At 39.6% G+C, this 27,433-nt stretch overlaps 1 protein-coding gene across 10 annotated transcripts in view; it reads right to left on the minus strand.

Annotated features, from left to right (window-relative positions):
* The window catches only part of JAKMIP1 (janus kinase and microtubule interacting protein 1), a 228,040-nt gene extending 201,259 nt beyond the window's left edge, over nt 1–26,781 (minus strand). For 7 of the 10 annotated variants that reach the window (XM_039551317.1, XM_039551323.1, XM_039551324.1 and 4 more), the window contains exons 1-2: nt 26,636–26,781; nt 25,764–25,957 (exon numbers count right to left, since the gene is read on the minus strand). The gene's annotated coding sequence lies outside the window, so the exon portion shown is untranslated. The remainder of the gene's footprint in view (nt 1–25,763; nt 25,958–26,635) is intronic. The other 3 variants (XM_039551319.1, XM_039551316.1, XM_039551318.1) reach the window with 2 other exon arrangements.
* Nucleotides 26,782–27,433: the final 652 nt, after the last annotated feature.

The following is a 27,433-nucleotide window of genomic DNA, read 5'->3' on the forward strand; positions in this document are numbered from 1 at the left end:
GGAAACAGCAATTCTCTCACACAAGGCGAGGCATCAGCAGTTCTCTGGTCTGGTATTTCTATGTGCACTTTCTGGCCTTGGCATTACCAATGTCACATCCCTCTAGCCTTTCCTAATCATCTCAAAAATCAACTGAGATGACTGGTGTAAAACTCTATCAATACCTCAGTACTACAAAAACACCACACACTTTCGAATGGCAAGAATGGCAAGTCATTCTCAAACAGCAGCATGCAGCTGAGATGCAGAATGCACTACAGAATGCCACACCCTACACCCCCCCAAAAGCCTTCGTTGGTATTTCAATAGGACATAATCCATTCTATTGCTTTTAAAGTGCAGGAGGAATAAAAAGGTAAGCACTCGTGAGAAATATCCTGACTGCAGAAAATGAAACACTTAAATGTAATACATTTTCAAAGCAGAATTACAATACAGCATTTCTGTGAAGTGATTTTCTTCTCATCAACTGTATCCTTTAAAAAGAAAAATAAATGCTTCCTAAGCTAAGAAGTACCAGAGGGATGTAAAAAACAGTCCTCTGTCACTTAAAATCATACTGGTAATTAGAGTAAGTAACTGAATTCCTACAGTAAAGGATCTTTAAAAACCAAACACCTGATTCACAATGCTTCTTATTTTAATTTAAAATCTTCTTACAGACAGACATAATCCAGGTAGGAGGAAAAGACTAGTGAAGACCCTATTTTCTATCCTGGTTACTCTGCTACCTTTGGACAGTATACAAATCCTACTTCGAATAATTTCATTAACTTCATGGCTCCATCAAGAATGTTAAAAACTTTGCTATAGACTTCTATGACAGTTTATTGCACAAAGTGTCATTGTACAACATCGCAGAGGAAACTCAGAGCAGTTGGGTATTGCTATTTTTAAACAGTTACACTTCATGTCACCTGAAGCACTATTTAAGAAAGAGCAACCTTCTGCATTTCTAGAAAATATCAACTACAAGGGGACTAACTATCTCAGAAATCTGTCAACAAAACACTGTGATTATAGTCTGATGATCAGGTTGGGAAGTTATCTGAATTATTAGGATATGTATGTATTTGGAGAAAAAAAATACTTGGAACTGGTGCTTTGCTTTGAATTATCTTTAAAACAAGAAAGGAACACTTTCTGGCAGAAGAGTGAATTGCATTTCATTCATTTGTGGAATAGTGTGTCTCCCTTTTAGTGAGAACCATGAACAGGAACTGAAACCCTGCTGCACCACAGAGCACTCAGTGACTGACATGAACACTGAACCACTTTGAATTACTACCTTTTGACTGAGTATGAGACACACCAGAACCACGTCGGAAAGCTGCTCTGTGCTTTTCAAGAATAGCAAAGTTATTTTTTCAAAAAGAGTGTTTTGAAGAATGCAAATCCAATCCAACCCTAGCAGAAGTAAATATGCCTGGAATCATTTGCTATCTGGGACAAACTTTCCTGTTACACAACTCAAGAGAAACAGATCGGCTACTACAGGACCCAAGGGCATTATGCAAAAGCATCTACAACAGAGTCCATTTAAGAATTAAACAGAGTATCTGACTCAAATTTTATCTCAGGAGGCAGTTTGTTTCTTCACAAACTGAAAAGGTGGGAAAAGATCTAAGAGATGTAAAGACATTGGGCAGTTAACTGGGAAACTTAAAAATACTAGGAGGAGATAATGCAGTCAGATGAACAAAATACTGTTTTCCTCCTTTCATTTTGGTTATTGGTATCTGCTCTTCGGTACGTGAGGGACTAACACTGTGCACCACAGAGAACAGTTTGGGCTAAAAGGGACCTTTAAAGGTCATCTAGTCCAACCCCCCTGCAATGAGCAGGGCCATCTTCAACTAGAACAGGTTGCTCAGAGCCTCCTCCAACTTGGCCTTGAATGTTTCCAGGGATGGGGCATCTACCACCCCTGTGGGCACCCTGTTCCAGTGTTTTACCATCCTAATTGTAAATAAAAATAAATTCCTTATATCTAGTCTGAATCTACCCTCTTTTAGTTTAAAACAATTACTCCAATTACTTGTATGAAATGGCTTAACAAATCTGAATGTATATTTATTTATTTTAATGAAAAAATGAAGAAAATATTTCATTTGCCTTACAAAACCAACTTCTAAAATCACTATGAAATTTTTATGTTATGAAATAGAAGGACTACACTACTTACCTAAAATGCCTCATTGTCACAAAATTGATGTATTTGCACAAACCATCCTTCAAACTCCAGTAAACCACAGGACAAAAGGCATCGTCATTTTTTTTCTCCCTTATAAATTATAGTATACATCAATGTTCCAACTATTCACAAGAATAACCAGAGTTCTCCAGCAATTTAAAAAAATGCTATTCTATGTATCTGTCTGTAAGATCTGAGAGTTTATTACTCTGCCAGAACGTCATCACAGCAGAAGATAACTCTCTCCTGCATTAATTCAGGTGTAGAAAGAGAGTGAAATTTACTATGGGACAAATATCTATATACTCACAACCCACAGCCAAGAACCTACATTTTGTCAAATGCTTCAAATCAAAACAACAATGTCCCAAACAGATGAATAAATAGTATAAGAAGTAACATGATATAATTTTCCCATTTAAATCAAATCCTGCTACATGATAATGTGATTTCATCTAACAAAATTAAAAACAATTATTTTCATTACTTCAGCAACAGCATTAATGCATCTGTGTCAAAAAGTATTAAAAATTTGTCATTTATCATCCTGCAGAAAGACTGCTTTGCTGTGGTACACTGACAGAAACAGAACTGGTTTTGCCTTCCTGACAACACAAAGTACCAGGAGAGCCTTGCATAACTGCATGTGCTCGTTTGCAAGGGACATCCTGACTCTGTCTGGCCTTCCCAGCTACAGGCATTCACTTGCAAGTCCTGCCTTGCTTTCCAATGGACTGTGGGGACAGTTGCCTGCACCAGGCTAGAAGAAAATGGTATCAGAGCATCACTCCTACCTGCTGCTACTCTGCACACTATCTGCCTACAGGAAGATATATTCAGGAGTAGGAAGGAGAAGAATCATTCTAAGTCATTAAATAATACAGTTTAATTCTGTATTACATCATAGGTGGGGAAAACAATGAAATGATACAACATTATCATGACACAGTATAAATCAAAGTATTTTTAAAATTCAAATTAAGAAGTAACAACTCTTATTCTACAAGAAAAGTTATTTAGGAGTCTGTTTGCAGTCTTCCTCCTTGTGCTAAAAGACAAAGTTTAATGTCAGCACCACCCTTAGCATATACTTGGTGACCCTTACCATCTACAGTTCCATACACAACTGATATTTCTTCTTAAATCTGCCTACTTTAAAAAAAGCTTAAAATCATAAAATCATAGAATCACAGAATGGCTTGGCTTGGAAGGGACTTAAAGACCGTCTTGTTTCAACCACCTTCTCATGAGCAGGGATCAGGCTGAACAGGACCCCCTTCAACCTGACCTTGAACACTTCCAGGGATGGGGCATCCACAATTTCTCACAGCAACCTATGCCAGTGTCTCACCCCCCTCACAGTGAAGAATTTTCTCCTAGCACCTAATTTAAATATTCTTTTAGTTTAAAAACATTCCACCTTGTCCTATCACTATCTGCCCATGTAAAAAGTCCCTCCTCCTCTTCTTTATAAGCCCCCTTTGGTTACTGGAAGGTGCTCTCCCTGGAGCCTTCTCTTTTCCAGGCTTAAAAACCCCACTTCTCTCAGCCTGTCTGCAGCCCTCTGAGCATCTTCATGGCCTCCTCTGGATCCACTCCAAGAGGGCAATATCTTTCTTGTGCTGGAGGCCCCAGAGTGGGACACAGCACTCCAGGTCTGGTCTCACAAGGGCAGAGTAGTGGGCCAAAATCCCCTGCCCTGACTCCTCCTCTTCTGTTGCAGCTCAGGATACAGCTGGCTTTCTGGGCTGCAAGCACGCATGGTTGGCTCATATCCAGCTTTTTCTACATCACATTCCCCAGGTCCTTCTCTGCAGGGTGCTCTCAATGAGTTCTTCTGGCAGTCTGTACTAATGACTGGGATTGTCCCATCCCCGGTGCAGCACCTTGCACTTGGACTTAAGCTCTCGTGTTTGTCTAGGTCCCCCTGGATGGCATCCCCTCCTTCTGTTGTATCAACAGCACCACAGTTTAGAGTACAACCAGTAACAAAGAAATTGTTCCACTTAGAATAATAGAAATTAAAAAACAAAAATAAAAACCTAATGTTCTTTCAGTACACAAACCCTCCCAGAAGAGGTGACCTGGTACACACAACCGAAAATGAAAATTTAGTCATCTTGTCTGCCCTCCCCATCAGTCCAGGGAGTTTATAATATTTGCAGAAAAGAAAAACCTTGACAGAATTATTACAGCAGGATACAACTGAAGTAAATACAGTGCTTCAAAGGAGAGGAGTGCTAGAATACCAGAAAATGCTACATTTTTATGCACAGAGAACATATTTTAATGTCATGTTTCTGAAGACCTGCAAAGAATTACATTTACTGGTTTTTCTGCATTTCAGAAAGCTAACTAGAATCAGTTACTCAACTGGGGGAACTAGCTTTGCAGGTAAAAACACGAGATGTTCCCAGCTAGAGGGAAAAAAAAAGCAAACTCCAAAACAATCCTAAAATATATTCTTTCACAGAGAAAGTATTTGATACTGATGTACATAGGTAGCTCCATTAATTTGACATTAGGTACCAATAAGAAAATAAATTAATTGCTTCACTGTTCAGGGCAGAAAGAGAACTTTACAATTTATTACAGAATCAAGTCCTCTCTCAAGGACAGTGTTACGCTGCTTTGTTTTACTTTCTGAGTTTCTGTGACAGTTGAGAACTATCAGCAACTGCTGTCACTTAGTAGACTGTCTTTTTAAATGTGGTTAATATGAAACACTTCAAATTAAAGACTGAATGAATGAGGAGCACTTGATAGAGAAGCTGCCATTAAACTTTTCACTGTTTTTTGATACAACTCATGATGTTTTGTTATAATTATGGTTTTCTGCTATTCCAGTGTTGTAAAATGTGGAATATGTAAAAATTTTCTTAAGAAAGGATGTTCTTTGATGTTTGATCTTTGTCTACTTTCCAGCCTAGTCAACAAGAAGGAAGACTTAATCCATGAAACAGAGAGCAGCTACCAAGCAAGCTCTAAGTGATGTCCAGGTGTTAGACAAATTACCTGAGAGTAGAATTGCCTTGTTAAGGTCTAGGGCTTGACACATTTCAGTGACCTCAGACCTAGCAGGAGGTTAACAAAGCCCGGGAAGAAAGATGTACCACTGATAGTGGACACAAAGAATGCAGAATTTACGGGCTGCAAGGACATTTGGCAGAACTCCCAAGAAAAGGAAAAGACTAATAAAGACAACTCAGAAACTGTGCTGAATCAGCTCCAACTGGGTAAAAGGTAATTCTGGTTGGGGAAGATCCTGACCATCGACTCACAGACCACTGTGCCAAGAAACCCCCTGACCCAAAAGAAGGGAAAGACTGAGCATGTGGACTAATTAGTATGAGAAGTGAGAGAATCATTAACCAAGAGAAGATAGAATAGTAACTAATAACAGAACTATGCAACTTGTAGCCAATGAACACTAATGCTTTTGTTTGCTAAAATGGATAAATAGTTAAAGGTTTTGATAGTGTGCTTGACTTGTGGAATACCACTGAGCACCCAGGCTTGTGAAACTGAAATAAATAGTCACTGTCTCTCTCAAGTGTGTAATTATTGGCTTGTTTCACACCAGGTAAAAAATGCAGTTTTTCTGGACAGCAGCAATTGCCCATGAATTAAGATCAGTCAGAAGTAAATAAACATCTTAGGTCATCAGTACTCCCAGCATTCAAGTTACTGTCATTTAAGCAGATTTCAGAGACAAACGGGAATGGTTTCCAACACTGTCCAGAAGCTGTTACTGAGAAGGAAAAAAATAGACATGGCTTCTAATGGAAAGGTTATTGTGAATATTTGAGGTGGCAGCACACTGAAGTGCTGGAAGGTGCACCACCTGATAATGGTTAATTGTGTTATATTTCAATTAATGATTTCAGAGTAGATCTGCAGAGGGTTTGCCAATTGCAGCGTCACAAAACATCCAGAATATGCAGCCTCTGGCCCTTCCTCTGCTCCTACAGTAAGTGGGAAAGTCTACTTTTTCCTCTCTATACAAACCTCAGCAGAAAACAGGCAATAAGCTGTATTTCTGTGACTAAGATTTCCTACAGCAGGCATCTCCACTAAGTACAGCTCTAAATCCCCTTTTGTGGTTCAGATCCCCATGGCGTTTTCTTAAAAAATAATGCAGGTGTCGATTTTTTTATCTTTAGGTGCAATTGAAAGACCATGTTGTAACAGGGCTTCACACAATTATAATGATTGCAATGCTTTCCCAGCAAATGACTGATTCATTTTTCTCCACTGAGAGCCCCAAACATTAGTCTAGAGATCTAAGTCTTTCCCTAAGGACCAATAAATCTTTAATTATTTTATACAAAGTGACCTAGTTTCAACAGAAAAGTGGCATCCTGTAATATTTTTAATGGTTGTTCTATGGTTAGCTCTGATTTGAACAAATGACTTCTACAGACACAGAAAAGGCCTCTCCTACCTCTTTCTCTGATAGTATTTGTGAGCAAAAATCCAGTAACTGCATTTCTTAAGGCAACCAATTTGCCAGCATATATTAGTAAGAAACACTTACTGATTTGGCTCTCTTCAGTGACACAGGATTAAGTTAGAGGCAGGTGAACAGTGACTAGTTTAGCAATAAAGTCTCTGTTAACTTGGAAAAACTCAACACCTGAGCTAAGGACACACAAACTCAGACCCTTCCAGAGTGGAAGTTACTATGCAGACATTTTAAGAATTTCACCTTTAGGTCTGGGTAATTCAATGTGTGTGTGAATACAGCCTTTCCCTACCGCCTCACGAGAGGAGAAGCTACTGATGGCCATGTTGGTGTGACCCGATGCTGTGGCTGCAGCCTGCAGACAGCCAGTCAGTGCCACCCCTGCCACCAATCTCTGGAAGCACACGCTGTCACAGCTGTGCAGAAGGCAGCACAGAAGCAGTAAAAAATATTAAACTTCGCAAAGGCTGCTGTGGAACATCAGTGTTTAGGCCACTTATCTCCCTGTTGTTCTTGTGGAAAGTGGTCATGGTGAACACCAGAAAGGGCAGAGGAATAGATGTAAGACATGAGTACTAAGGCATGAACCTGAAGCAAATATCTCGGTATGACATTTTATATATATAAAGTTTCTGGTCAGCAATATCAGAGGTAATCCCTAGAAGGATGCACAGTGACAGGTGCTCATTCCCTTCCTTGCAATTTGCTAAGTTAAGGCTACAGCTTCATGGACATTTTAGCCAATGTAAACCTTAAAAAGAAATAATTCTGCCCCTACCTTGAGCCAGCACAGCTGTGGTAAACCAAAAGAGAGAAAAGATTCAAGCTAAAAGTGAGGCATTTTCCCTTCTCTCTATCTTTAACATTTATTGCATTCTTTCTGAGCCAATTCTTCTCATAATCTGTAAAATTCTGGAGTCAGCACAAGGGAGAATTTGGCAGAGAAGAACAAGCTGGGTATGGCAGGGGAGTAGGAAAACCTGATCTTTCAGTCACAGTGTTGGTTTCCAAAACTTTTATGAAATTAAGGCCTAAACTGTATCAGTAGCCCACTTACAGTTTTTTCATCCACTTCTGCCTACTTTACATCTAATGACATTTTAATGTTCTACAGCCCATAAAGTTTTTTTTTAGTCAAATAGATGTGATCATTTTTTCCATATTTATAAATACCCATCGTGATCTAGCTGAAAGTATAAAATTAGACAAAAATTGTAAGAAATACAATGAATTGTACTTTACAATTTGTTGCAAACAGACCCAAGGACCAATTTTGACATTATTCTGATTTTACATAAAGTTCCTACCTAACATATGACGCTTTCTACTCATCATTTTTGTTTGAAGGAAGAAATTAAGACCATTTAACTTACTCCGTGTTCCAAAACACTGCTAACAACCGTATCCTTAACGCCTTACATTTGCAGTGAATGGATGCATTTGGCAAATGGATTTTTAAATCATCTAAAGTGGACAGACCGTTACAAGAATTCCCACTGTTATCAGTTACTAGAAACACTACAGAGATTTCTAGAAAGAGGAGAGATTAAAGAAAGAGGAACAATGTCATTTGTTTGGGCACCAGACGATATTATCATAGAATCATAGACTAGGCTGAGTTGGGATGGACCCATCAGGATCACTGGGTCCAGCTCCTGGCCCTGCACAGGACACCCCAAGTGTCACATCAGGTGCCTGAGAGCAGTGCCCAAAAGCTTCTTGAACTCTGTCAGGCTTGGTGCTGTGACCACTTCCCTGGACTGTTCCAGTGTCCAACCGCCCTCTGGGTGAAAAACCTTTTCCTGATATACAACCCTAAACCTCCCTCAACTCAGCTTCATCCTGGTTTTTTGAGTCCTGTCACTGTTACGAGCGAGAAGAGACCCTACACCTACACCTACTCTGCTCCCCCTCACGAGGAAGATGTAACGGCAATGAGGTTTCCCCTCAGTCTCCTCTTCTTCGGACTGAACAGATCAAGTGACCTCAGTCACTCCTCGTACAACTTCCCTTCAAGGCCCTTCACCATCTTCGTTGCCCTCCTTTGCCAGTGTTCTGCACATATTGTTGGATTTTCCAGCACCTGCAAGACCTTTATAGAATAATGTAAAAGAAAACCAACAGGATATTTGAAAAAGCAGTGGTATGACTTGGTAAGACATAATAAGGACAGAAATGGACAGATGCTAGGGCTAAGTAGGATAGGCCAGAAAAAGACAAGTTGTATCTCAAAAATTAACTTTTTTTTTTATCCTTCTGAACCATGGCAGAGGAATGAGGGAATTCAGAATGATGATGAAGAAACACACTGCACTGGGGCAAACCTTTCAGTCAGTAGTTCAGCAAAATTGTGTTGGAAGCTACAGAATGATGATAGCACACTAAAAAGGAAACACATAAAATGATAAGCCCATTACACATTTTGGTTGCTGCTCTTTTTGTCACTCATACTTTTAGATAAATCAAAAGTCTATGTCCATGCTGTAACATTGCTGTTCTTTTCCTTATCTCTGGCCTGATGAAGTCACCATGATCTGGGAATTTTAACAAAGAATACCCATCTTGGTTTCAAGTGAAGGGAAGACAAATTGATATTCAAGCCACAATCCAAGCATGCCCACTGACCCAGTATATTTACAAATATTACATAACCTGAAGTCAGAAAATAAGATGGAGTAACACCCTGAGCCCTTTTTAATAGCCTTCTTAGCAATAAGCTTAGAGATACAGATATACATGTGTTATTTAAATTCAGGTGATCTTGAGAGAGATAAATACATAGATAAACAAAATTTATTTCACACTAAAAAAATGTTGCTAGTAAGTGCTTCAATACAGTGGAATTCTAATTATACCACCAAAAGCAAGACTTACATATGAAACAGCCAGCACAAAGCATCAGAGAAGGTCTGTCTCACAGCAAGGACCATTTGAACTAGAGATACTAAACACAGGGCAAGGCAGGAGTGACCTGGATTTTACCTGAACATTTTCACTTTTCCTGCCTAGAAAGAATTTGCATATTAGCCAATAATATTAAAAAAGTCTGGACTGAACTCCTCTGTATGTACATTATGCATAGTGAGCAAGCCAAGACTTCTAAGAAACAGAAATTACTGCTCATGAACAGTAAATCTGATGCATTTAGTAACCACATAAGGCATGCAATAGCAATTCAATGCAGTTCATCCGCACATTCTTGTGCCTGAGAAATTCCAGACAGGAATGCAGCTGTTCACTGGCTGCTGGCCTCACAAACCACTCTCTTACAGCTTCTGTCCCACATTTTCTAACTTAAATATGAAACTTGTGACTTTGCAACCCTATTATTAATCCATGAGTCACATTTCAGGCAAATGCTGCACTCTAAACAATTTCAAATGCAAATTACATAAACTGACTTCTGATAGAAGGTAATTTTATAGTAACACCTGCAAAATATCTTGATAGTAAGACATTACTCCCAGACTATAGAGGGCAATTTGTGTTCATTTACCTACTCCAAAATAAAAATTGTTTGGCAATAATTTAGTTATTACAGTACTTATATCTAGAGCATCTATCAAAGTATTAAACATACACCCAAATATACTAAGCACATCAATTACTGTGTGATATCCAGAAATGCAAGGAGAACCTAGCTGAAAATATGACATAAAATATCAATTATGCGAAATATCACATAGACATGCTTTATCTGGGGATCAAAAACACAGCTGTGAAAATACTCTAAGTCTTGTCCAGATGAAAAAATCCCAACCTAAGCTGGTACAGATAAAAAGCTCAAGGAGAGACAGACTCAAACTAGCAAAGCCACATCTTGTTAAAGCATATGTCACATGTCTACAATACTTTTAACACATGCTAGAACATACTGGATGCATTATCACATTTATTGCCTTGACAACAAAGCTAGAATTAATAGTACAGGATAGTCCTTGCTCAAAAGACCCAAAATTCAGGAAGAAGCAAAGGAAGTCTTAGCTGTATTTTCAGATGCAATCTGAGAAGTTTTTCTGGGAAGCTAACAAAAAGCCAAGATTTTTTATAATTTACTGGTTAACTGGAAGTTCTTCCCAAATGCTGCTCTGTGCCTGGCAAAATAATTTAAATAAAGGAAAAATAAGGAAATCTTTTTAAATAAAAAGTATTTGTAAAAAAAGTTATTTGAAAAGAAAACCTTACCATTTTTCAAGTTTCTTTTTTTTTTTTTTTTTTTTTGCCCTATAGCTGAGGGTTAAAAAAGAAGTTTAAAGCCAATGGAAACAGAATGTGTTGCAATAACCAAGTATATTTGTCTCCTACAAGTTTTTTTAAAACACCACATTTTCTCCAGTACTGACCTTGGATACTGGATTTAGGAAGGTTCTCCTGAAAACACACTATATCGAGGTGTGCTTGGTCTCAAGTACTAAATTCTCATTATTATTTAGCAGAAAGGCGTATCTTCTTACTAATGTTCCAAGATATATCAGCTTCCTTCTATCAGAAAACCCCTGAGGTACCCCAAAAACATTGTCCTTCTTTTTGCATTTCTAATGCATGACATAACAATTTTATTTCTCTCTTTAGAAGACTGTCATAAAAACACTGAGGTGTTTCTAAAGGAAATACTCCTGTGAGAATTTGGTTTATTCAACACATACCATGTATAATTTCCACAGCTCCTTGTCTTTAAAATAAAGACTTAAGGCAAATAAATATTTCCCTTTTCATTAGTAAATGAAGACTGTGAAATTAATTATTTTATGTCCTCACTAACTTACTAATGTAAACACTATGTTTAGGATGCAATAATATATAAAACCCAGGGAATTTCCTTGCAGCAGTGAATTAAAAGGACTGAGATTCCCAGCTACTCACAGACACACCCTTCAAGATTATATCCTAAATCAGGAAAAGTCAGTAATTCTTTTCATAACTTAATTAAGATACAATAGATTAGTGAAAATTGTGATGTACGTATTTCAAATTTATTCCAGTTTGACCTGTTAATTAATATTTTCATTTTTAAAAAACCCACCCCACCTTACATAACAGCAATAAACTCACAATGAATTCCATTAAAGATGGAATCTTATGTTTTCATTGTCTTCTTTTAAGCATAGCACTGAAAAGGTGGACAAATCGGACTACTGCTGCCAGTCAACACAGACTTTATGGCAGACACATATTAGAATAAACTACAGAACTATATTTAACCCAAGAAGATAGGGTCTCGTTTATGTAATCCTACTTTAGGAGCTTCTAATGAGTTACTGCAGCCTAACCCAGATATGCCTTCCAGCAAGTTCCCTGCTCTTTCATATCAACTCAACGATGAGAGTACAATTTCATTGTAAAAATTGCTGCACAGCACAAAGAGTACTCTTGTTAAAAATGGCAATCATCAATATAATCAGTAACCTAAAAATAAACTTCTGCCTAATTTAGCACATATTTATAATACAGAATCTTTACCCTTATTTGTATTGTATTTGCTATATAACTATAGTCATTGTTACTGAGAAGAGATTCCTAGGGCAGGTGAATATGTAGTCAATGGAATTAGGTAAGTAAAAAAAATTGTTAAGTTCTTTGACACTAGAGTATTCACTTGAGAGAGCAGATGCCTACATTTACAAGTCAATGAACACATGGCAGAAATTACTGAAAGATGCTTTAGGACTCAAATTAAATGTTAAGTGAGTTATTATCACAGTGGCCTCTTTTTGCCTTGAAAATTTACCGACAAGGATGCTCATCCATCTTAGAAATGTCTTCATCTTTCAGAGAGCATCCTCTGGGAGTCAGGCTTCCCCTGCTGAGGGTCCTGCATCCAGCCACCTGCCTGGCAGGCACATATGGCACGTGGGGATCAGCAGGGCCGGGGCGAGCACCGGTCACACGGCAACATCTGCCAGCTGATCAAAAGTGGCATTAATGAAATGCTAAAAGCAGTTTAGTTCACTCCTGCATGCTGAAAGACAGCTGTAGTGACAAGAGGTGTATGGGAAAAGCACCACACTAAGATTAGAGATGGTAAAAGGAGCAGGGAAAAGGATGAAGCTGTTCAGAACATGCTTTCTGACCCAAGTCATCTATTGTGAACACCTTGCCAAATACAATCATATTATTGCTTGAAATCAAGCACAGCATGAAATGCAAGACAGTGATGTAAGAAACCAGGACAGGAATAATACTACTACAAACAAGAAATAATGAAGAATTCATCACTACAATCTGTCATTGCATCACACAACTTCAATTCCTGTCATTTACAGATTTGGCTGTGTTTAAAGGGTTCTTAACTTGAAGTTCATCTCAATAAATGATCTCAACACAAAAAATGTCTACACATACAAATAGTTTGAATTTCAGTGTCACTAGGTGCTTTCTCTACACTGTGTCTGCTGATGCTGCATATACAGGAAAAGCACTAAAAATGCAGGTCAAAGAGATGTCATTTCCGAACATCACATTGTCTCTGAGGCAGTAGAATGCCTTTCTCTGTTATTATACCAGGACCACAGATTTCAAGATTCAGAGCACAACAGCTATACTAGACATGGAGATACATGGAGATATGGCATTCCCAAAAACAAACAAGGCCAATAGACCATAAACGTAGTATCTTGGCTTCAAATGCTAATTATTTCCCTGCAAAGCTAAAGTCCAGTGCAAAGTTCTTTTACTAATTTAGCTCTTCACAAAGGAAACAATGAGGTGCCTCAAAGATAAATAGTTTACATTTATTTTACTTAAATACTTTATTAAAAAACTTCATGACAGCAAAACAACAAATAATGGCCTCCAATCTAGCATAAATTTTGGCACTGACTTGGTTGTTCACATGACACACATTAATTTTCATGCAGCTCTCTCTGGGAGAAAGGGAGGCATGAATCCTCCTCCAATGACCTGGTCATTCAGATGAACTGCAGAAAAGGGGCCAGGCACTGAACCATCTCACAGGCACCTATGGCTTTGTGTATATCACACATTGCACAATGAGGTGAAAGATTGAAAAGAAAGAGTCTAAAAGTTAATTTTCTCTAAATGTGGCTTTGATAAACTGAAAGACTGATTTTTAGCATTCTTCTCAAGCTCAAGAAAGCTAATCTGTATGTCAAGGAAAGAAACAATACAATCAGTGGAAACCCTGGCATTAAACAATGACTCAGCATTCTGACTGAGCCTCAAGGTCTGAATATACTATTTATAACATATTCAAAATTTAGAAGGGTGGTTGCACTCACTCAAAGAGAAAAAGAAAAAATATTAGTAAGCCAGTAGTAAGCTAACTAAAAGCAAAAATCAGAAATTAGAAAATAAGTAGCTTACTATTTAAAGAAAGAAGAAAAGGTCACTATTCTTAATGTAAGGGCAAGTCAGAAAAAAATCATTTAACAAAGACACTGTAAATACTCTGGAAATTTAAAGTCATCCAACATGACACGATCTTCAAGTAAAAAGCTGATGTTGAATTCAGAAAGAGAAATCCCATGCTTAGCACCAGTAAAATTTATTATCAAATATATTTCTTTGGCATTATAAGGATAAATTTGAATCTGATTACTAACATTTATTATTATAAATGCATAGGGCATATTATGAATATTCATGAAAGTGCATTACACAAATGCAAGATGATCTGTGCAGACTGAAATATATATTCAATCCTAGAAAGAAAGATAATCTCAATGGAAGAAAAGAAGCAATTACGTAAAAAGGAAATGCAGAATGAAATAGATACCAGAAAAAGCTGAAATTCAGGTTACACAGGAGGCTTAGGTGCTCCATGAATAAAGGAAGAAGAAAACCTCAGTAAGTGAGAAATCATGCTATGAAGAAAAAAGAGGAACAGTATCAACTACATACACAATAATATGGAAATTATTGTACAGAGATGTAAAATATCAGCATATAAACTTTACTTATCAAAAATAGAATGACTTTTAGCCAGGTTAGAAAATGCAAAGCTGGGCTCCAACTTACAGGTCAACATTATGAACAAGGTGTCTTCCTACTGGCTCAGTATCTTGTCCAGAAGGATGACAAAGGCAATTATTCCTTTCCTGCCATGTGATAGGCAGAAGAACAGCTAAACAACCATCAGTTTTGAGTACACTGCTTTCTGCCTTATGAGGAAGAGGATGACAGTTTTGTCTCCTTGACATACTTCCATAGCCAGTGCTCCAAACACAGACGAAGGAAATCCAATTCCCCTGGCATTAAAGGATGAAATAAATCTCTGCACAGAGAGTATTATTCCTCACACATATACTCAGGAACAGAAGCCGAGTCAAATTCCGATCCAGCTGGCAGATTGTCTCTTTGCTAGTTGCAGTGATGTAGACACCAATTCTGAACTGTATTGCTCAGCATCACTACAGGCATACCCAAGGCAAAAATCACTCAAATATAAAAGTCTGGCCACATACTGCAGGTTAAGGCCCCTGTGAAACACAGTGTTGTTAGAAATGCTTTCTTTTATTTTTTCTTGTAGTAAAAATAATTAATTTTTTACATGATTTTCAATACAAACACCACAGCAGTCTACTCCAACATTACAAAACCAGAGAAAGAAACAAAAAATTTAATGAAACTGCTTAAGTAATGAAGCTTTGATATTTAATTGATTTGCTTGAAACTATGGATTGCCAAAAGCAAAACATTGTTTTAACCTGACAGTCCCATTGAGACCAATATTGCATACCACACTGCAAGCTTATTCTAAGCTGTTTATCAGGAAAATACTACTAACAGCATGCAGAAAAGTCATCGCCAATACAGAGCTGCCTTTGAACCTCTGCTTGCCATGGTTATAGGGTAAAGCTTCATCTTCACATCTGCATAGGTACTACCCAGTCTAGTTTGAAGCCCAGATGACAGAACCCAGGGTCAACAGTCTTCAGTGCCAGCTCTACAAGTCAGGATTTCCTGCAACTCATTTGCAACATTCCTCTTGGACTCAGGTATTAGTTTATGTTTATTTAAACAGCATTTAAGTCTTCAACCACCATTTCTCCAACATCCTGCTCACCTAAGTCAAACAACCCTAGATACCACAATGCAGAATATTAGTTAACCAGAGAAACACAGAGCATACTGCTCCAGTCAGATCTATAAGCTTCATACAGCACAGAAGATGGTGCTGGGACATACTTTAGAAATATCTGTAAAAATAAGAACTCCCTAATCGATGGGAGGAAGTCTCTGTTAAAGGGATGTTCAAGCTAGAGTACATTTGATCTTGTTTAACTGGCTGTAAGTCAAAAGGACAGCAGTGGTCAAGGAGAGAAGCCCATGAACAAACCAGGGGTCTGCAGTCAGAGAATGGTGAGTGCATGTGCATGACCAGATTCCAAAGGGAATCATTTTTGCTGTCAGTGAGCCATAACATCTCAGTGGAGTATACTGAAAATATTTACCTAAAAAAAAAATAGGAAACAAATCCAGAACTACTTGACAGTTTTCGATAGAAGAGAAATTATTAATAATCACAGAAGCCTTGCTCAGGAATTTTAACACATGTTTTTCAAGCCATCTCTCTGCTCCTGATTTTTTGTTTGACCAGTCTAGTACAATTTTATGTGTTACCCCAGAAGTGTCACAAGACAGAACTCCAGTGTACCACAGGTCTCTAAGTTGATATCCACCTAAAGCACATGGGGAGGAGAGGCCTGCAGTTTGCTTCAACAGATTCAGAACACAATCAGGTTGACTCTCACCTCCCCAAAATTTATGTTAAGATTAAATGTTTATCATCTCTGTAACAGTGGCTTTTACAAAGAGTGAGGTTACAATGAGGACAGCAATGGCTGAGATCCTGTACCAATGGTGCTTGCATGCAGCACTTTCAGGCAGCTAAATGCATATCACATGAAGCATTTCCACCAAACACCTTGGAGCCTAGAACAGTTTCAAAAGCCACAGCAAAAATTAATGACAAAGTTCTCAAAACATTAAGAAAGACAATTGATACATTACTTAGAGAAAGTTAAATCCTATTTGCCAAAACCAGATAAGACCTCAGCACCCAATGCATAACATCTGAGGATTTCCACACTGAAGTAGGTTAGCTGACAGCTACCAAAACACAACCATTATTTTCCCTGCTTATGTGCTCCATGCAACATGAAAGCTGTAGGCATACATGTTACTGACAGAGCCATTCAGAAAGACCAGTCTCAAAACTGACTCTCTTCATGTGTTCAGTAGGCAGGAGCACCCACCACCTGCACAACTCATTGCAGCCTTGCACCAAACACTCACTTCCCAGTGCCCAGCTGGAGGCTCACAGACCTGCAGTGACCTGAGAAACCAGCACTCTAAGGGCAATAGTCACTGCCTACGTTATTGCCTTAGCCATCTCACTGGCAGCAACGAGGGAAACAATTGCATGCACACACTGCGAGAATTCCCCCTCTTCAAAGGCACAGCCATTTCTTGTCATCCAAAACCTACTAGGGACTGGGATGCAGTAAGAACCACCTGTCTTGCACCCGAAGTGTCAATCTATCAAGAGTCCACAGCAATTACTGACACTGGCAAAACTCCATAGCCAGGAACTGTGGTCTGGCAAGTTAGCACACAGAAGATCCCCCTCATGACCAGTCAACAACTCCAAGTTCAGAAGCAAACACAGAATTGCTTGTGCATTTCCAGTGCCTTCTACATGCTGTCTCCACCATCTGGAAGATTTCATCCAGGTCTGAGGTGTGCCACCAAACAGAACAGACTCAAACAGAGAGCACACATTGTTGGAGGTCAAATGCATCAATAGATGAAGAATATAGCTCCCAAAAACACTGAAGTCTTCTGAAAAATGCTAAGAAATAAGTTCTAGGGCAGTTCAAATGAAAGGGCTTAGCACATAAACTGAAAACAAAACTAAAGACAACCAATGAAGACCTAACAACACAGACAAAGATGATATGAAGCTTTGTGACATGGATGTTCACAGGTAGGTTTAATGAGTTCAGAACTACAATACAACCTGATTAAATTTATTCACATTGTAATTCTGAAGTGTACTGTGTTAGTTTCATACTAATATAGAGAGATACTACTGCAGAAGAAGGTCTGTGCACTTCGTCAATCACTAAAGTTTTAGTCTGGGGCTCCAAAGTCACGTCGATCTACTTGAATCCTCAGAATACATACAAGCACCAACCTACAGTCCCACTTTTCAGGGCAGGTTTCATCAGTCAGAAACACCTGCAGTATGGGCCATGCTAAAAACTGCGGAGAAAAACCTGAAGTTGACTTTACTGCAGATTATTTATTGCTGATTAAAGAATGATATACCTTTAATCAAAGCCCCAAAACTGTAGCAGCTCTTCCCATGCACAGAGGTCAGGGTCACAACGAGTGTAACTACTACTGTCAGCCTCATTGCCTAGACTGGTTGTTATTTACATCCAGTGTAAATTCAGAACACATGCAATAAAGTTGATGAATGTATGGATGATGGATCCATGTTATACAGACTGTAGCTGAGATCAGAATCAAATGAGTCAGTATCAAGAGGGTTCTTACTTTTCTACTTAAAAATCTACAACCTTTGCAAGGGAGAAGCCATGACAACACTTCTATCACCCACAGGGTGGGGCACATCTCAGGCAATATGGAACAGGAAAAAGAAAAAAACAGTCTGTGTAATTCAAAACCCCCAAAAATAAGAGTTTCATATTGCACAGTTTCATTGTTAAAGAATGTATCTCACACTTAATAATTCCTTCCACATTAAAAAAAATTATTTCAGAAGACAGAATGACATGGCTTAATTTGCGCAGAACATGCACTCCTCCATCACGACAAAGCACAACAAAATAAGAACATGCAGCATTTTGACATCAACAAAGCTGCCTACATAGACGCCCACTCTTTCTTATTTTCTCTGCAGCATATTCTTTTAACTCACTCATTTCCTTCTGCATCTTTCTCACCATTCTTGACTTACCTACTTCCCATACAGCTTCTTCAGACTTGTTTTCACATGAAGACTGACCATGGAAATAGTTACTCCCTTGCAGACAGTTCAGAGTACAGCATCCATTTTAATTTTTCCTTCTCCCAATATATTTATATACCAATAAAAATAATTTCCTTGAGAAACAGAGACGTTATTCTAGAGTATCTGGAATAACTAGAGCAGGAGAGTTATTCCACAGATCTAAGCTTCATGCTGTGATAGAGTCACACATTTGGTCCCACCTCCCAGTACGGAGCTGGCAATTACTGCATTCCAGTGCAGGACCATAGATTTTATCTAGCTCCCTTACTCCACACGCAAATTACAGCTGAATGTGGCAGCTGAAGCAGGAATGCATTTTTGCATCAGATGTGCAAAACCTAGAGTCCAAAAGAGCAAACATGCAGTATATATTGGGGAGGGGGGGAAGGGAGGGGGTTCCGCAGATTAGAATTATCATTCTTGAAAATCATGATATTTACGGCTCTGCTTTACTGATTTTGCATTGACAGATCTAAATCTTAAGAAATGCATTGTATTAATCAGCTCAAGTGATCAGGGAACACATCCCTCCAAAGGTTTTAGATACTCCTTTGCTTTGCGTGAGGAAATAGCAAATAGTAAATAATTGGAATCCTGTGTTGCTTTTGTGCTGTTTGAAGGATTAGCCTCTCTCAGTTCTTGGACAATATATATATTAAGTACACTAAGTGCTGTGATTAGAGCTTAAACACTGTTTAAATCAGACGTATCTCCAACACATCCCCTCCTAAAGCATAATTTATCATTATTATGCAATTATGTTAAAAGTGCGAGTATGCAGGAATCTTCTATTTTACCCAGTTCATCAGATATGCTGTCTCCACAAACAGATTTATCTGTATATTAATTCTTGGAGTATTTTCTGAGTGCACATTTATGAATGCACACAAAATTCTCAGCATTTAAGTTTTTAGTCCTAAAAACCACAGCTTTTTTACCCAATATCTACATTCCTAATAGCTCACTAAAAAGACAGACTAAATCTAGCTCAGATATACCTAACCATGGCTATGGTCATGGTTCCCTTCTCTGATGAAGAAGTAGGCATCTACTTTCTAGACTACATGTCATCTAGGAAAGGTTGAGGTGAAAAAGATGGAGAAAAAAAGTTGGAAAAAACCTAAAAATATTTCAGGTTTTCTTACACAATGGACAGTAGCAAAAAAAAAAAATCTGCAAACAATAATATATATATATATATATATATATATATATATATATATATATAAAATATTTGTTATTGACATAAAGGCAAGGTTGGTACAATCAGCTGAATGCAGGAAACCTTTGGGTTTTTACTGCAAGAGGTAGTAATAGCCCCAACCTCCTGGCTGGTTGAATGTAGAATCTAAAAAATTCTGAGAAATTTCAGCATATGATGGCAATCTATTAAAAAAAATCCAAACAAAGCCAGACAAAACCCAAAATAAACAAAAAACCCACCACCAAACCAAACTAGAAAACGTTAATAAAGGGATATCATGAGCTGTCAGGAACAAAATAGTCCAAAAGATTCACTTTTCAAAGTGACTCATTGCAAAGAACATGAGTTCATGCCATTCATCAATGAAACTTGATTAAAAATACAAAAAAGGCTCATCTAACCTTCACAATCAAGCATATACATCTTGAGTTCTGGAGCAGGAGGTTTATCTTCAAGACTTCAACCATTTTACACATGCAGTTTGAAATTAGCCAACAAATGCAAAAATTAGTCATAGGGGACTGAGAGACAGCAGAAGCATTTAAGGCTCATTTCCGTAGGAAGCAAGGCCACAGCAAATGTAATTAAAGTTTTTAGTAAGACTTTGCTATTTTACTAAAAACCTCAGAATTACCAGAACAGGCCATAAGTGTTGGGGCACAGCATCCCATCCTCCCTCCCATCCTACGTGGTAGAGGCCAAAGCCTCACACAGAAGCTAATAGGGTGATTATCTTGAGAAGGATTATGCTGCACAGAGAAGCTGAAGTCTGCCTTTGTGAGAATTAAGCCCATCATCCTTAGTGGTCAGCTGAATTATTTTCTTCTGCCATAGTGCAGATAGATTATCATGTGGTCTTCCTTAAAATGAGTGAAACTCAAAGAACATCGATATAAGAAGGTGGAATAAAATGTATTTGCAGATCTTCCTTTTTGGATTAAGAAATAGGGAGTCCAGAAAAGGATACAAGAGGAAAAGTAATTAATTCTTTTATAAGAAATAAAAGTCTGCCACACTAAATTAGTGGAGTATGGTTATAATACAGTCTATACCTAACAAGCTTAGCAATGAACGAGACATGATCTGTTCTACAGGAAATGCCAAGATGCGACTCAAGTAGATCAACATAAGGTAAAAACATTGTGAAAGTGGTGCTTTACACCTTGATATGGAAAAAAAAGGTCTATTCTTGGGGTTTCATTTCTCATTTCTAAGCAATTTAGAGAAGGAGCACCTCCCAACACACTCTCTCCATCCTGACAGGGACAAACATCCAGATAGTGCAGAAAGAACTATATGAAGCAGTTACTCCAAAATCAGAGAAGTACTTGCAGCTTAGAGACTCAAACAAAATGAGAACCACTGTCTCACAAAGTAAAACCTTCACCCTAGCAACATGTCCTGATTAGACTCAGGGTAGACATGCATCACATCACCACAAGTATTTACAAACGTGGATAATAAGCTTGTTCAGAGAATTAGCAGCCACAAGAAAACAAGGCTTGTACCTTTGGGTAGCAGCTCAAATGCCAGCTAGTGAGAAGAAATGCAGAACATTGGACACTTTTTTGCATAAACAGAAGCATTACAGAGCAGTAAATAAACAGCTACCAGATGCTGGATACTGCACTAGATAGAAAATAGAAAAAGAAAATGAAATCTCAGCCTCATAATCACTGACATTTTGGAAAGCCTTACTAAAATAGTCTACTTCAGTTAGATAAGATAGATGTTCCTTGTTCTGACTGTTGAAGAAGAGGAATAAGGTAATTTTGGAAGAATCCATGGAAGATTATTCTGCAGTGGCTCACTCTTACTCCTTCCATACAAACAATAATAATAATAACAATAATAGCACATCAGTTTCAATTACACCAACTTACCACTTGGCTCACGTCATCTTAAAATAAATAGATAATGTTAGGATTAGATTTTAGTGTGTTATACTCACAGGGGAAAATAAAAAAAAAATCACCTCCTCCCCCGCACAGCAGTTGAATCAATCAGATATGCAGACAGTGTCCATAATGAAGGCTGACAACTATGTTGACCACAGCCAAAGGGACACCATTTTTTGAGGTTCCACCCAGGAAGCCAAGCATTTCATCTGTGGCACATGCTGAGCATCAGTGCTAAATCAAAAGTGAAACTACAAAATGCAGCTATGTGACTCTGCTGACACTTCCTTCCTGGATGGAATGGTAAGATCTATCGCAAAAGCAACTAAAAGCTTTCAGTAGTAATGTCTTGTCAAAGACAATTGAAATGGAGGACAACTGTCAGTTATCCAAGAGGATGAAAGTTCAATTTAAATTGTACTAGGAAATACAAAAAAAAAGTACTTTCTGAAACAGCTCTCATTTCCCTTACTGTCATGGTAGGGGGCTAAAAAATGGGCAACATGGCGTTAAGATGGACTAAAAGTGAGAAGAAAACTGAACAGAAACTTCAAAGAGTTAGGAGAGATATCTTGATCCTCCTACAGTTGTGGCTACGCTAAGCATTTAGTAGAGAACAAGTAAGCAACACATGAACACATACACATAATATAAATAGCTCCTCTCTTAATTTTACACTGATTACAGAATTCCAACTTGCAGATTAAATATATAGGTTTTTAAAAACATCTGCAAGATACAAATGAACTAATATTTACATCAAAGTTCTCTTATTATCAGAACAAAACAAGGATGTCCTTCATCCATCTTCCACTAAAAACAAAGTAAAGCCAAAGCAAACCAATGTTGACTGTTTGAAGACGACATAACTACTACAAAAAAGTCTGTTCACTATTTCTAAACATTTCACCATTTAAGTGATTTTTCCTTCACTTTCAGACTTTCACCTCCAGAAGCTGGTTTTAGTTTATTGGGTTATTCAGCATGTTAACAGGACAGCACCAAAACAATTGCATGTGTATGTATGTTTATATTTTTATAAAATCTGCATTAGGCAGCCCTCTCTTAAAACCAAGGATATAAAGATAAATTCGAAATTGCCATTGACACATAATTTCCCATCGTGGACAAAATACAGAGTGACTACAAGTTTCCATGCCTAACAGAACAAAAATAAAATAACAAAATTCCCACTGTATTCCTCACTGTATCAAGCACCTTATCCATTCCTGTCTAACTTAACAGCTCCAGGTGGGAGCTTCCCAAATACATCTGGCTCTTCATATGCATTTATGCATGTGTTTGAGAGACTATATGGTAAAGAAAGAGTGCATCAAATCCAAAGGTATCTGTGGAATTAAATGCCAGATCTATGAGCTTGGACTGTGTTGAGAGGAAAAGGGGAAGACCTCACCTACCACAGCACATGCAGAAGCTTCTCTTCAGCTGCCATTCTTATTAGACAAACAAAGAGATGAAATACTGCAAGTAAGGAAGCAACCAACCGAGTTTTAGTGATCTCTAAGAAAGGCCCACAAAAGCATTCCATCTGCCAAAGAAAAAGTTGCATGATTTACAACAATGTGCAAAGGATGGAAGTATCATGGAGAAAGAATGAATGAAAAATAAGTTTGAACTATATTGTGGTTCCATTTTGCCCCACTGACAATGAATCTATACCACCTATATTGAATTATTATAGATTTTTCCCTATTATGGAAGTTAGAGCTGATAAAGGTTGATATTTTAAAAAAACTTAGCAAAAATTAAACAGAAGTAACAAAATTTGCATACAAGAGTAAAACTTCCCAAGATGGAAAAAACCCACTTTTTTGGATCATTAACTCAAGATATTCTATTGTATCATGTGAATAAACTATGAAACAACGACCATGAAACTGATTTTCCTTACTAATGCTGAGTAACATTGCAATAAGTACCCTAAATCAGCAATTGTTCTAAATATGGAACTTTTTTTTTTTAAATGAGAAACAAAAGAGATGGAATGCATTTGTGCATATCAGTACACAAAGCTGCAATTAAGGCTGACTATTGTGCCTTCAAAATGATGTAGAACAGAGTTAATGAAAGTTAAAAGAAAAAAATCAGGATTACAGATAAGGACATGAGAAAGGGTTTGATGTTTTATTTGCTTTATGGCAGAGCAACTTTGGTTCAAAATTAATAAACAGAGATGCAATAATCAGTGGTACCTGTCCATATATCCTCTTAGACAGAGGCAGGATGCAACCAACCTTGCTTCTATACAAAGGGGCAATCCAACCTCACATTCTTCAGTATTTTCTGTTCCCTGACACGTATTTATGCCAGCTTCATCTGGTCTTGCACTATCCAGAAATACAGGCCAGGCCCATTTCTTTCTTCATATACTTGCTACTCCTACATCTCCCATCTCCTCTATGATAATCTAACCAAAATGTTCTACAAGAAAAAAAAAATCTATACATGAAAGTAACTATAAACATTTGCATACTGACAAATAATACTTACAGGCAGAAACTGACAGCAAAGCTGGGATAAACTGCAACAAAGATGGTGCTGTGGACATAAATGTACTAACTATGGAAAACAAAACATGAGCTTGAATGAGATGGACCTCTAAGAGAAAAATCTTAAGCAACCTCTCCTCCATCACTGTGTACTGCGATTAACATTTTAACAGAGCACATCTCTTTCAATTCAAGCCTCATTTATGCCTCACATATGCTTCAACACATGGCCTCTTTTGAGGATATTTCCAGCTCTTGCATTCCCGTAACAACAATCTAAGACACAAAAGGAGCATGCATTTAAGTGGAGAGTGAGCGTTGCTCAGAGCATTTCCAAAAAGCAAATGGAAATAAAAAGCCTTAATCTACATGCAGAGAACTTAAATATGTTAGGCAAATCTCTACACCAATGGCCTTTTGCAGTACTTGTGTAAGTCTGCTACTTACTGTAGCAGACAAGCTCCAGTGCCTCAGTGAAGGAGTCCTAGGCCTGGCCTCCTTGAAGTTGCAGAGCACCTCTGTCCTTCTGTTTAAATCTCCAATGTATCTATTCACTTTGTATTAACAACCTAACTGTGCACCAATCCACAAACAAAAACCTCAAACCTCAAAACAGCCCACACTACTTCAGGTGCAAGAAACAAAGTCATCCCAGTGGACCAAGAAGTACAAACAGAGCAGAGACTGAAAACAAATGTTCTAAGCCCTACAGAGTATCCCAGCTTCTGTATCACAGTAACTAATTTTAGCATTATTAACAGTAAGGCACGTGTTTTTTCAATGCAGAACAAAAACACCATCTCAAAAGATAATTAAGGCAGAATTTAAAAGTCTTTAGAAAAACCTTCCTGCCTAAATGCATCATGAATTTGTGTGTCTTACAATCACAAAACATTTATTTTCAGGAGGTTTTGGAAAACCAACACAAAGATATTCACCCCTTGCCATATAAAACCTGAAACTGAAGCTGGCATCTCACAGAGATGAAACACAGCAGACCCTAATAAGCATTACAGAATTCTACTCCTGCATAAATACATAGGCACATCACGCTTGCTGTCAGTGAGACCAGCCATGTAAGAAGAGACACTACTGTGTCTACATGACGGGTTCTAAGCATAGAGCAGGGATCTCAAGGAGCAAAAGGAGTCTCTGAATGAAGCGGGTCTCAGTTCCTTCCCCCTTACAAAATTTGCTAGGATTTCTTTTCTTTCTTCCTCTAATAATTCTATTAATTTTAAAATAAATAAATACCATCAGTTAAAATTAACATCATTTCTTAGGATTGTCTGATTAGGTACTGTGGTGCACGGAAATCATCAGTCAGGCTAGTAAAAATAGAAATAACTAACAAAAATAATTCTTGCTTGTTAGTCAAGCCTGTGTTCACTCCATCCTCCCCTAATTCAGAGATTCTGTAAATCTGCAGTGACTTGCAGGCCTAGCCACTGCTTTAAGGGCTGATGGAAAGAACTTTTTTTAAAATCTCACCCATTCACTAGAACAAACCAGTCTTGATGGGGAACCAAGAGAGGAAGATTACAGTGTGCAGATACTCCTCTCATCCAGCCCCCTGGAGTGATCTGTTCTGTAGTGTTGCCATAGAAAATGGAAAGGAAGCCTCCAATTAGGGACGAGGTCACATTTAAGCAGAGATATTATGTAAATAACAGCCAGCCAGCACTCTGCAAAAAAAAAAAAATAAATAAATAAAGGCCTCATCCTGCCAGCCCTCCAAGGGCAGGCCTCGGGTTTGCTCCTAGAACACCCGTGCCAGCAGGACCCGGCTTGCAGGAGCAGGTGCCACCCCCGGAGGCTGCCCTGGAGACCCCCGGCACCGCAGGTACAGCCCAGAAGGGGGCGGGCGGCAGAACCCTGAGGGGGTCGGGATGCTCCGGACCGTCACCCCGCCCTGCCGCGGGTACCGGCGGGGATGGGGGAGCACCGGGCCTCTCCCGGCCCCTCCGCGGCCGCGCCCCGGCCCGCTGATGGCTGCGGGGAGTTGCGGGAGGGCGGGGGCCGGCGGGGGACCGGCCGAGCGGGCCCCCTCGGCGGGCGGGAGCCGTCTCGCCCCGCCTGGGGACAGGCAGCCCTTGCCCCGCCAAGGACCAGCCGCCCTTCCCGAGGCTCCCTCGCCCGTCGGGTCACTAGCACGGACGGGAGAGAGGAGAGGGGCAGAGCCTCGCCCCGCCCCGGGATGCACTTTTTTCCCTTAGGCATCTCGCACGACTAAAGTGTCCGAGCGCGGCAGCATCCTCCCTCCATCCCTCCATCCCTCCATCCATCCGTCCTCCCTCCCCTGCCACCCCGTCTCCGCGCCGCCCCCGCATCACCCACTCGTGCCTCCCGCCGCCGCCACTCACCCACGCCGCGGCCGGCGACGGCGGCAGGGCCCGGCCAAGCCCCTGCCCACTCCTTCCCCGGGCGGATCCGCTGGCGCGATGCGCACAGAGCGGCGGCGAAGCACCGCCCGGCAGCCGCACCTCGCTGCCGGCGCCGGGTCCCTCCCCAGCTGTCACCGGCGGCCCGCCTCGGGGGCGGTGGCGGCCGGGCCCTCCCGCGGCCCCGCCCCGCGCCCGCCGCTGCTCGGGGGGCTCGGCTGCGCGGCCGCGGGGGGTCCGCGGGCTCCGGGAGAGCTGCGGCGCACGGGGCCGGGCGCTGTGCGCGGCAGGGGGACGCTGTCCCCTCGCCCGGCTCCCCGCCTCAGCAGGTGCGGGCACGTCCGGCACAGAGTGCCGGGGAGGATGGACCCATTTAATTTTTTATGTCACACACGGCCGTCGCACACAAGAATTAGACACGGAGTTGTCAGATTAACTCGGCTGCCGAACGCTTGTAAACCCTGATGCCATTTAAAACCTCGTTCTTTTGTCTGAATGGAAGAGAATATCAGCTTGAAGCTCCCTGCCCAGGCTTTGCTGTGGGTTTCAAACCAGACTGACTCCTCTGCACCAATGTACATTGGCTGTGAACGCACCTTTGCTAAAATGCTGTTCGTGGTTGTATTTCTGTTGATCCAGATTCAGTGACTGATCCAATGAATGCAGCAGAAATATGTTTCTCTGAGCCAAGTACCAAGACCTCAGGGAGTAGGAATGGTCATGATAACTGACATGGCTCAGTGTTATGTTGATGGCTTATGCAGTATTTGCGTAAACTGG

This window comes from Corvus cornix, chromosome 4 (genome assembly GCF_000738735.6).
Source record: "Corvus cornix cornix isolate S_Up_H32 chromosome 4, ASM73873v5, whole genome shotgun sequence".
In the NCBI taxonomy this organism is placed as follows: Eukaryota; Metazoa; Chordata; class Aves; order Passeriformes; family Corvidae; genus Corvus; species Corvus cornix.